The sequence below is a fragment of the Lagopus leucura genome, unplaced genomic scaffold (assembly GCF_019238085.1).
Source record: "Lagopus leucura isolate 7727_CA_CO unplaced genomic scaffold, USGS_WTPT01 Super-Scaffold_73, whole genome shotgun sequence".
NCBI classification, from domain to species: Eukaryota; Metazoa; Chordata; class Aves; order Galliformes; family Phasianidae; genus Lagopus; species Lagopus leucura.
In genome coordinates, this window is record NW_024962252.1 from 26,793,917 (window position 1) to 26,804,951 (window position 11,035).

An 11,035-nucleotide genomic window follows, 5' to 3' on the forward strand; every position below is an offset into this window, starting at 1 on the left:
CTGGGCTGAATTAGGAGTGCAGGGCATACGCCATCACACACAATGGCCTATTTTCAGGTGTAGCTGTCTAGACTACTTCCTTGTGGCTTTGGCTCAAGAAGAGCCTTTTCAGTGTGATTGCTGGAGTGTGCACACAGAAACTCCGGGCTTCCTGCGAGCGACATTTCACAACTTGGGGCTGCATTGTGTGGGGTTCTCAAGAATTACACGTGGGGAAATATTACACATATTTCCACCAGAGTCCTGCTCATTTGTACTTTGCTGGGGACAAGAAGCCTTGCTGCTTGCTGCAGGATGAGGGGTTTAATAGCCACAATCCAACCACTACCCTGGTCTAGGTGGCCGTTATCCTACCTCAGGGCAGCCGCCTGTCAGCAGAGGGTGCTCCTGCAGCAAGGCAGCCCACTCCCGTACTCCTGTGTGTTACATACCGTGCCCAATAGGAAGCATTGGTTTATAAATTATTAACCACAGTCCTCTGACACACCGGCAGACTCACATCTGTGGACATTTTATGTAAAAGACAAGTAATGGGAGAAGGTGAGATCTTCAAAGTGTCTTGTAACTCAAGAAGGTCTGTACTATACAAGCACGGAAGGCAGCAAGGGATTATAGTAAGTGGTGTTTGGGCTACAGTGTGGAGCTTGGGCTCTTAGGGCTGCTGTTTGCTAACCCTGGAGGGAATATTTCAAAATCCTTTTGGGTGGGCAGACCACATTCAGCCCATGAATCCTCTTGTCTTGCCCGTGTGTGTAGGGACAGGAGGAGGGCTGTTGCCTAGTGGTGACAGGGCCGAGGGTGGCTGTGAATGTGAGTGCACCAAGGAAGAGATGGATAAAAGCAGAAGGAAAAAGCAAAAGAATAAAGGGAGGAAATGCTGCTATGTCCCCAGACACCTGCTGGCTTTGCTGCATTTTTCATTTCACACTGTGATTGTTTTTCCCAGCGCTGTGAAAACGCTGTGCATGCCTGGTGTGTGCATGTGGAGAAGGGGCCGTACGGATGCCTTGCAATGCAAATCCTACAGCTTGCTGTGCAGGTACAAGACTTGGAATGCTTGGAACTGATTTCATCTTGGTGACCTTAAGAGCTGTGTTAGAATGTTGGATTCTAGGTACTTTGTCATCTCATTCAAGCCAGGTCATGTGTTGGCTGGACATCTCTTTCTAGGTGACATTTTTCTTTGTTATTTGCTGGTGTCCAAGAGGTTGGCAGTTAGGAAAATGAAGTTTTTGTTTCTCAGATAATTTTTGCTATTAAAATTCACACTCAGCATGTTCTTCTTTTGTCATGTTGAGAAAACCTAGTGCAATTACCAAGCATTTGGGTGTAGGCAATAAAATAAAGTAAAATAAAAGCATTTTTGTACTATCTCATACTGTTAGATCCCAAGGGAGACTCTCATAACAATGAGGAGGGAAACAGACATAAATTCAGCTGTAACTACAGCTGACTAAATAATTGCCAAAGTTTTCCTCAAGTAAGTTGTTCAATTAATATTTTTGCTGTCTTCAGCAGGAAGAAATTACTTGACCAACACAGTTTTGGTTTTTTTTTTGTTGTTGTTCTTGTTGTTGTTTTGCTTTGTTTTTCTGCTATTAAAAACAATGATCAATATGGTCTTTTTATCGTAGTGTGACTGGCCAGCTCTGCCTCTTTTAACTACTCTTAAAATATATTTATCTTAAGTGGTTTATAAGTCTCCTTTTCAAAGAGGCATTTACAAATCAGAGGAGAAATAGGCAGCCAAACCAGCTTCCAAACCCTGATAATGAGCAAAGCTTATTCTGCTGAACTTTTATTTCCTCTGTTCTTGACCCCTCTCTCCGGCCCAGGGTGTTTCTGAACCTTTCTTTTGCTGCTCTGTGCAGGCAGCCCCATCTGCTCCTCCTGCAGTCCGCTGACTTCGGGGGGACACAGGAGTGTGTGTGAGGACGTGCATCTGCTGCTGCAGACAGCCCTCTTCTTTGAAAGCTATTTCAGTAGTGACCTTTCCTTCTGCTTGACTGCAGATCCTCCAGCCCACTATTGGTGCTCTGTGAGCGGCAATAACCATAAGCAACCAAACTGGGGTAGGTCAGCACTGATGTGTATAGCATGTGTGGAAAAATATCTGCAGGTCAAAGAATATGTGGTAGTTTGGTAAAAATTGAGCTGTCTGGTGGACATGAGCACCCTTATGTCCACTGTATCCGTTGCTGTTGACAGTCTTTATAAGTGCAGAGTTTTAAAAAGGAATAACAAGGTGTAACATCAGCTATCCATTAACCCAGGAGCATTTCAGCCTCTGTTTATCTCTGAAATTCTTTGGATTATCTTCACCAGTGACACTATTAACTTATCCAGCCTTCAAACAACAGCAAATCAGAGCATTTTCCCAGACCTAATTCCTCTGGATATTTCATTATCCAGATGAGCCACACTACGTGAAGTGCCTTTTTGTTCCCTGGATTCTCAGGATTAACCAGAAGAATGTGTTTGGGAGGATTTAGGAGAAAAACGGCATTTTAAGCCTTTGCAAGCATGTGATACCTTTAACTTGACTCACTCTCATTTTACTCCAGTGGGTCTTAATGTAAAACAAATCTAGGTTTGCTCTGGAAGTATCTTAAGGGCAGTTTGGATGTACCACGGCTTGTATGCCCTGGGGGTTTGTGTCAAAAGGATGCTGGAACCACCATGTTGTTGTCATGCTGCCAAAACAGCTCTGGGCTATTTGTTCCTAGGGGTGCTTGGCATCTTCAAAATTAGTCTGCATCTGTCAGGAAAGAGACACTTACAGTGACTATAATTGCATAACTTAAAGTGCACATTTTGCACATGGAAAATTTTCCTTTTGCAGAACAGAAATGCCAAGCTAATCACACATGATGCCTACAAGCATTTTTTTTCTTGCTCTGCTACAGAGTCCTCCTAATCTAGAAGAACCCCCCACCAGTGGAATTCAATGGCAAAACTCCCATGTACTCAACAGGACAGAACTCCTGAAACCCAAACTGCTCAGTTGCTGAAGTATTCCCACCGAATCCAAAGCTACTCACATACACTGAGACTTGTTTAATGGACTACATTAAAGGACTACTATGTGTGCTCAACAAATTGCAGGATCAAACTGCCTGCCAAATGACTAACATAGGACTGCAGCTGCTTGACTTGGCCAAATTTAGAGTGTACTGAGAAACGTTGCTATTAAATGGCTATTCTGCCCTGGGGACTCTTGGGGCTCTGGCTCAGATGCAGCGGAGGATTAATACTGGATGGCTGAGATGGCTGCTGCACCAGCCATGTGCTCTGGACAGCCAGTAGGGATATTTCCCTCTGGGATGAAGCCACAACTGATGTGTGGGCAACTTGTACCCCAGTCCACCCCAAGGTGGGCAGAAATTCATGCTGGTCCACCCACAGTGCATCAAGCTGTAATGGCAGTGGAATAGCTGCTTTGGTTGCACAACGCGTGTTGGGGTGGGATGAATGATTTCAGTGTATAGCCATTTCCAGACCGAGATAAAGAGAGATGGAGAGACCGCACTCCTGCCTCCTGTGGTCTGGAGAGCTGCTTAAGGGTCACTTCCACTATAACTGCAAAGCAGCTCTGCTGTGCCACTGCTCTCAGGCTGAGGTTTGTGACTGTTTTGTCTTTCTGTTGACTGCTTCTAGGGTAGGTGATCTGTTTGTAGTTCAGGGGGAAAAGATCAGGTTAACCTAAGCATAAGAAATTCTGGCATCTTTTGTGGATAGCACAGTTAAAACCTGAAAGTTTAGAAACACTTAAGGGTCAGAGAACTTTTTTTAATAATTTGTTTTCTAAACGAAAGGCAGAATATTTTGGAATGGCATCTCCTATTTTAACTGTTAAAAATAAAGCTAGTAATTATAAAATACCTTTGTGAAAAGTTAGGATTTTGTTTGGTTATTTGTTCTTAAACATTTCCCAAGCAATAATCCGTTTCTTAGAAGTAAAATGTGTTCTTAAACTATGCTGATGATATCAAGTCCACATTTATGCTAAAATATATATATTTATATATTGATCAAGAAAATAAAATGGAGAAAAAAATTCCAATCGTTTTATTCTTTATTCTAAAGTAAAAAGGAATGCTACAGAGCATTTTAGTGTTTTTCTGGTAATAAATAAGTCCCTGATCCAGCGCCAAACTAAAATGTATTCTTCTAGCATTAGCCATATATAACATAATGATGTTATGTAGTTACAGTGAAGCACGCAAACACAAGGATATATCTTTATCTGCAACAAGGATGTGTCTTTATCAATGAATTCATTGCTGATTACTGGAAATTTTAGCTCAAATCTTAGGCGCATTTTTCTGGATTCTTGCAATGATTACTGCGTGCCAGCCTGTAACCTGAAGCACATTATGCCAGCTATGATATCAAGTAAAAGAAAGAAATTAACAGTCAAATCACACTTAGTGAAAGGAACATTTACAAATAGGAAACACATCTAAAATTAGTAAGTAAGCTGCTAGCTGTAAGTACACCACGGACCTTAGTGCGTATGTTCCTCTACAGGCCTGGAAAAGGCAGGATAGCTTGAAAACCAACAAGTCTACATCAGATATTCATGAAAAATGCAAAACATTGAGTTTTATGCAGTTTAGGTTGAATTAATATCTATGGATTGACGGGAACATATTATTTTGGTGTTAATTTTTTTTTTTTTTTTTTTTTTTTTTTTTTGTAAAGTTTAATTTAGTGCTTATCTAGTAACCCAAGTGAATTGGAGTTTAAATCCATTTGGCTGTTAGTGAATTTTGTCTCCTGCCAGTTGCAATTCTGAGTGTTTGCATGCTCTACATGAAATTGGCCATTTTACAAAAGACTTATACAAATCTTAGAATTCCTGGCTTGCAGATGGACTGGAATGAATTATGACCTTTTCCATAGAAGCGTGTCATCCTAGTTGTTGTGTATTAAATTATCTAAAACCCCAAGTATAGGAAAATGCCTTCAGCAAACCCTTTTCTGCTACTAAAGCTCTCTCTAAGAGATCATATTAACTGTCTCAGCTCCTTGATCTTTCAAGAAATGTAGTGCTTTGCAAAGATCAACAGATCCTCTGATTAATATAAAAGCTTTGGTTTTGTGAAACTGGGTTCCTTTTGTTTTAGGAAAACAATAGAAAGGCTTCAGCATTCCCTTTTTCTTTCTTTTTTTTTTTCTTCTTCTTCTTCTTCTTTTTTTTAATTATTTTATTTTTAATGGAAAGATTCTCAGATTCTCCTGGGCTAAGCAGTTGATGCCTGTGCAGTTACATCACAGTCAGCAGAACCCGACTAAGTGAAAGGAGCTGGGCCAATTCCAACTGTAATTATTCCTGGAGTGGTGATACGGAGTCTCCGCGTGTAGGAGAAATGAGGAGTGACTGCCATGGAGCCTATGTGACACAAATGAAGATTTGGACACTTGTGTCAAATGACAGAAGAAATTCCTATGTTTGTGGACAAACCATAACTGACCAGAAACATTGAATAACTGAACAACATTAGATGCAAGCCTGCATTCTGGGAAATTGCTCTTACCACAACAAGAGACGCTGTATGTATTCCTCAGAGACTGAGGGGAAGAGCTGGGGATTATGTATCACTTAAAAGTGCCACACACATTGTCTCCAAACACTGTAGTAAAGAGAAAAGCGTTTTCTAAGGTCATGGCTTTCCCTCTCTTGGCTGAAAAGTTTTTAAGAGAAAAAAAAAAAAAAAAAAAGAATGAAAAATTAATGAAAGAGGAGAATTTTTACATGCTTCACATTACCTTTGTTTGTTAAGCTAGAGTATGATGTGTGGAAAAATTTTAAATCTTCAAGGCATCTTTTAATATTTTAGTTACCTGAAATATTAACTGATTTATTAGGTTCTATGATATTGGATCCAGGTCAGTACAGGAAATACTCAGCTGCAGTGAGTCTCTACAAAAAAATAGGTCAGGCTATCCATATATCTTCTTATATTATTGGGAAATTGCTTCCCAGATAGGATTGTAAGTAGAAATGTGAGGTTTTTTTGCATCTCCCTGAATCCCCAGTGGCTGCACTGTGACTTCCTGCACATGCTGTTCCAATGCCCCTCTGTCCTAGTCCATAAAAGAGATCACTTTGTATTCCCCAGGATATCATGAAATATAGAGACAGCGGTATTTTCCAATTTGAGAGCAGAGCACATTGTCGCATTTGGGGGAAAAGAAAAAACAGTGACCAAACCTTTTGGTTATGCTTTTGCAATGTCTTAATATCTCAAAGGTGAAAGAGCTTCAAAAGTGTTCTCTGTAGAGAAACACAAATATTTTCAAAAACACCATATATTTACTGTACTAAAAGAATGCAACTTAAATTCCACTACAGAATTATGTATTTGTCAGAATAATTATATGAAACAGACTGTACTGTTTGCTCCAGAACTTATCAGTTTTATATACTTGTACATACAAAATCAAGATGATGAGTGAAATTCTGCAGTGTCAGATGTAAAATGTTGTGGAGGTGAAGCTGAGATCTGTTATTTCAGATGCTGGATTTTCAGGTTCTGGGTAGTTACCTTAGCCTTTCTTCGAACATCTGACAGAGATATATGTGGACATTCCTCTCATTTTACTCAGCTGAGACTGCAGCTTTCTGCCCAGTATTGCAGCCAAAACTGAGTTGGATACAGAGTGTGAGAGCTGAACATTCTACTGAAAGTCAGGTGTATTATCTCAGGCTATTTGTAGTAGGTTGTTATGCAGTTTCTCTCAACTGAGACAATTTCTGCCCATCTTGGACGTGCTGCAGAATAAAATGTGAAACGGAACTTCCAGGAATGGAAACCTTGCTTCTCTCCAATCTGTTGTGTTTGGTTTTTTTTTTTAGTGTTTTGTATTCCCTTGGCATCTGTGAAGGCCTTGCTCCAGCTACAGGGCACCCTATAGACAGGGATTTGGGTGGAACTGGGTTGCCTGAAATTAGACCAAGGAGATCTGCACATCTTAAGGATGTGAAGGAAAGCTGTTTTTTCTTTCCTCTGGATTATGAATCAAGTTCAAAGCCTGGATTCTTGTTTTCAGAACAAGCCATGATCTGAGCTTAGGCTTTCTAAAGCACTGGCTAATATATTTGGGGGAAAAGACCATGAATGGCTGCTGAGCTTAACTCCGAAGGTCCTGATGGAAGCAGGGATCATCTAACCATCCATAGCTGACAGATGGGCACAGTCAGTGTCCATTACCCTTCCTCTTCAACATACTCATCATATCTGTGTACCCAAAAAGCAAAAACCCAAAGGAAATATCAAAGCAACACAAACTACAACAGCAGGCATTACTCAAGGAGTCAGCCAGATACTTAAAGCAGTATCATGCTAAGAAAAGAGGCTTGCAAGCTTGCATACTTTGTTGTGATCAAAGTTGGGTGGAATGCAACAGGTAAAGCAGTTTTTCTGATCTCTAAATCCAGAGCAGCTGCATCTGGGGGAATTACTTTCTTGAAACACTTATCATGAACTTTGTGTTCCTGTTGCGTTTGCACACTGGGATGACCTGGCTTGTTGTTAGTGCATCACTATCTGAAACACTTGTTTATACAGTTTTAGTCATGATATCACAGGAAGAGGATATAATTTGTCTATTTCTAACAACGCAGCATGCAGTAATCTGAGGAACAGTGGGTCTGAGGGAGGCCTGGTGATAAGAAAAGGTTATAAAGCTACTTTTTTTTTTTCTCCCAAAGATAAGGGAAATTGTTTGATATGGCCTTGCTTTATAACTCAAAATGATTAAAAAAAGAAAAGGTGACCGTCTACTACATTAAGCCCAAATGTAGTTCCATAAAAACAAGTAGGCATTGTAATGTCCAGGCTTTAAACATTATCTAATATATATATTAGTGTTGGTGCTTATGGAGTACGGTGCATGGGTCAAATGCCTAAGAATAAAAAAATACAAAATCCAACAGGCTGAACCAGAGCCACAAGAGAGAAGTTGAAAGAAATGGTGAAGAGATAAGTATATCTTAGAGACATAACCTATTGTGGGACTTCTGTTATTGACACTGCATTCGCTAAGACTTGCAGACTTAAATGCCCGTGTTGAGTTCAGTCCTCTCCCTGAGGAACATTTCTATTAACTGTATTATGGTTAATGTCTTCTAGGTGAGCTGGTGACTTCTGCCCAGAGCCCCATTTCTGGAGGTATTCATGGTCTGGTTGGGTGAGCTCTGGGCAGCCTTAGCTGGTGGGGGCAGCCCTGCCTATGGCAGGAGGTTGAAATTGGGTGGGCTTTAAGATCCCTTCCAACCCAACCCATTCTATGATTCTATGATTCTATGACTGCTATGGTAGGTCAGTGAGGTTTGGAGGACACAGGAATGACTGCATGCGTGATGTGCTCTTTTTATCCTGTAATCTTCTGATCTACTCAGCATACAAAATCACCTTGTCATGCTGCTCATTCTTTTGTCTTTCCACCTTTCCTGTTTAAGCACAACCTGTTTAAACATACATTATTTAAGAATATGCTCTTTCTTTGGAAAAAGGAGTGAGGCAACTTTCATATAAGATATTCTGTTAGATGTTATAATCACAAAAATGTTCAAGTGAGATGACCAATACCTGTTTATGAAGATCTGGCTTGCCTCATTCTGGTATTATTAATGGAGAGGTAATTATCTCTTTTGGACAGGACAGAATGGTGCTGCTCTATGGCTAAGAGCAAATGAAGCAAAAAGAGTTTGCTCACTTTTATTTTAGGTAATGGGAAGTTTTGGCATAGACAACAATCAACCCATCAGTAATTTGGATAAACTGACATTACTCAGCAGTGCTGCATAGAGTGGATGGTTATGTCATGGGTGCACCATCCAGGGAACCTCTCCAGCAAGAGGATGTGTCTTCTGCATGGTGTCCAAGTGTCACACCTGCAGAGCAGACACAGCTTGCTCACCTTTCATCTGGAGGAGAACCGGATTCCAGGTTGGCTCCACACTCTCCTGCTGTGCCTGCCAGGGGCTGTATGGACCTTCTGGATGTGAGAGGCTACCTCTCTGTCAATGCTGGCACGATGGTTTGCAATGGTTCCAAGATAAGTGGGTAATGATGGTGCTGGTATAAAGCCTTTCCCCACAGGCTATATCAAACAGATTTATTTTCCAACCCATATATCTCTTTTTAAAAAGTTGTCTCTGAATCAGACACCAAGAACTCAAATAGGTTTTTCTCTATCTTTGGATGGACACATAACATATCTTTATAGAAAAAAAGCCTCTGTTTCCTCTCTTTCGCATTGCCAGTCTTCCTGCCGTTTTATTCCTCGTGGAGCAGAACAGCTGTCAGGACCATGCATGTGTTTCACTGCAGTTGCATCCACAGTGACAACAAAAATAATACAGGAGGGAGATAATTAACATATTGCTACTTTTCTCTTTGTACTGTGCTGCTTACACATGTATTTACTAACATGCTGCTTTATCATGGCTCCCATTAGAGTTATAAAATTTTCCTACATATGGGCTTTAAGCTTTTCTAAGCACAAATTTGACTTTTATTAGAGAAACTTGATATAAGACAGTAATTTCAAAACTGACTTATTGCACACTTATTGGCTCAATTTGTGAAGTTTTATAAGATGCCATTATTTAATTCCCAGAGCCTGCTTACAGCTGCTGCTGCTCTTCTTGGAACACCTTTTTCCCTTGGCAAAATTGTGCGCTATAACCCCCCTCTGGTTGGTAAACACACAAACAGACCATTGAGCTCTGAAACAAAGTATTCTGTATGCTTCTGTAAGTGATCCCCAAGTCACTTGGAGTCAAGGCTTTTGAAAAGCAGATCTTGCTGTGCAGAACCACCCCAGCAAGTGTCTCCCGGACCAAGACTGCCTGTGGTGCCATGGGAATGGTGTGCTGTGGACACATGCAAGCTTTAAGCAAGATAGATGAGACACTGGGAAGAGGCCACTGAAATCCAAGGGAGAGGCTGGCTATTTATATGGTCAGTTGACTGTGCCCTTCACACCACCATGGACATCTGTGCACACTATATTGCCCCTGAGCTTCTCAGTGGTGCTACTTGGTGTTGGAGGATGAGGAGGAGGAAGGGGACCAGGAACATGTCACAGAAAGGCTCAGGCAAGCTTCCACAACACAGGGCATTCCCCCTCATGTCTTTATCCCTGGGGCAGCAACAGCCAAGCAGAGTAAATGTCAGAGCTGCAGGCATTTTCTGCACTCCACAGGGCTCTTTCCACCCACTACTTCGACCGTGCTGGTGTCTTGCCATCAGTCAGCAAGCTGGTGAGATGAAAGCTAGTCCAAGTGTGTCCACAGGATGTCTGGATGTCTGTCCCATGTCTAAATTTTCCCTTAGTTCTGCATCATTTTAAAACGTTGTCCTACGTAATATCTCTAAGGCTGGAGTGCTCCTAGGAACACTCATTTTAATCCTTTTTTTTTTTTTTTTTTTTTTTTTGGTGGACAGACCTGAACTAGGCTGTGAAGAGGCTTACATTTCTTTCTGTTGACATCAGGATTTTTCTGGAATTGCTTCCTTTGAAGAACTGAGCAAGCATGGCCTAGCATTACACTGCTTTGAGCTGAGGCTGTTTATAAGGAAGGTGGAAATGCCAGTGGTTATCTAAATCATTCTGGTTATTGGTTGACACTATCTTTGATGTTCTTCACCTATATGCAAGGAACCTGCAACAGCGACTGCTAGCTCATTTTTGCTGTAGCTGATTTTCCTTTCCATATGTCTGAGCATTCCTACATCTGGTGCAAGAAACCATAACAAAGCTAGCAAAACCATTACATTGCAGAAACCAAATGTGAAATGTTCTCGTGTGCGCTTTGTATGTGTGTATTTTAAAATGTGGCCATTTAGAGAGGTGTAAGAAGGCGGAAAACAGCCAGACTCATTTCAGCAAACATGTGAAAGGGTGCTTTAGCTCAAGACTGGTCCAAGGAGCTCCCTTGCTCTCTAAGCACCAACAGCTCCATGCTCCTCTGGAGGGAGACGGTGAGCAGGAGCCTGGAGCCCGAAGTCAGGAGCTCGTT

At 41.3% G+C, this 11,035-nt stretch overlaps 1 long non-coding RNA gene across 1 annotated transcript; it reads left to right on the forward strand.

The window, feature by feature from the left end:
* Positions 1-479: 479 nt before the first annotated feature.
* On the forward strand, positions 480-6,819 carry LOC122193820. The gene is made up of 2 exons (XR_006182991.1): positions 480-614; positions 5,228-6,819. It is a non-coding gene; the product is annotated as an uncharacterized LOC122193820 (long non-coding RNA).
* The last annotated feature ends 4,216 nt before the right edge of the window (positions 6,820-11,035 follow it).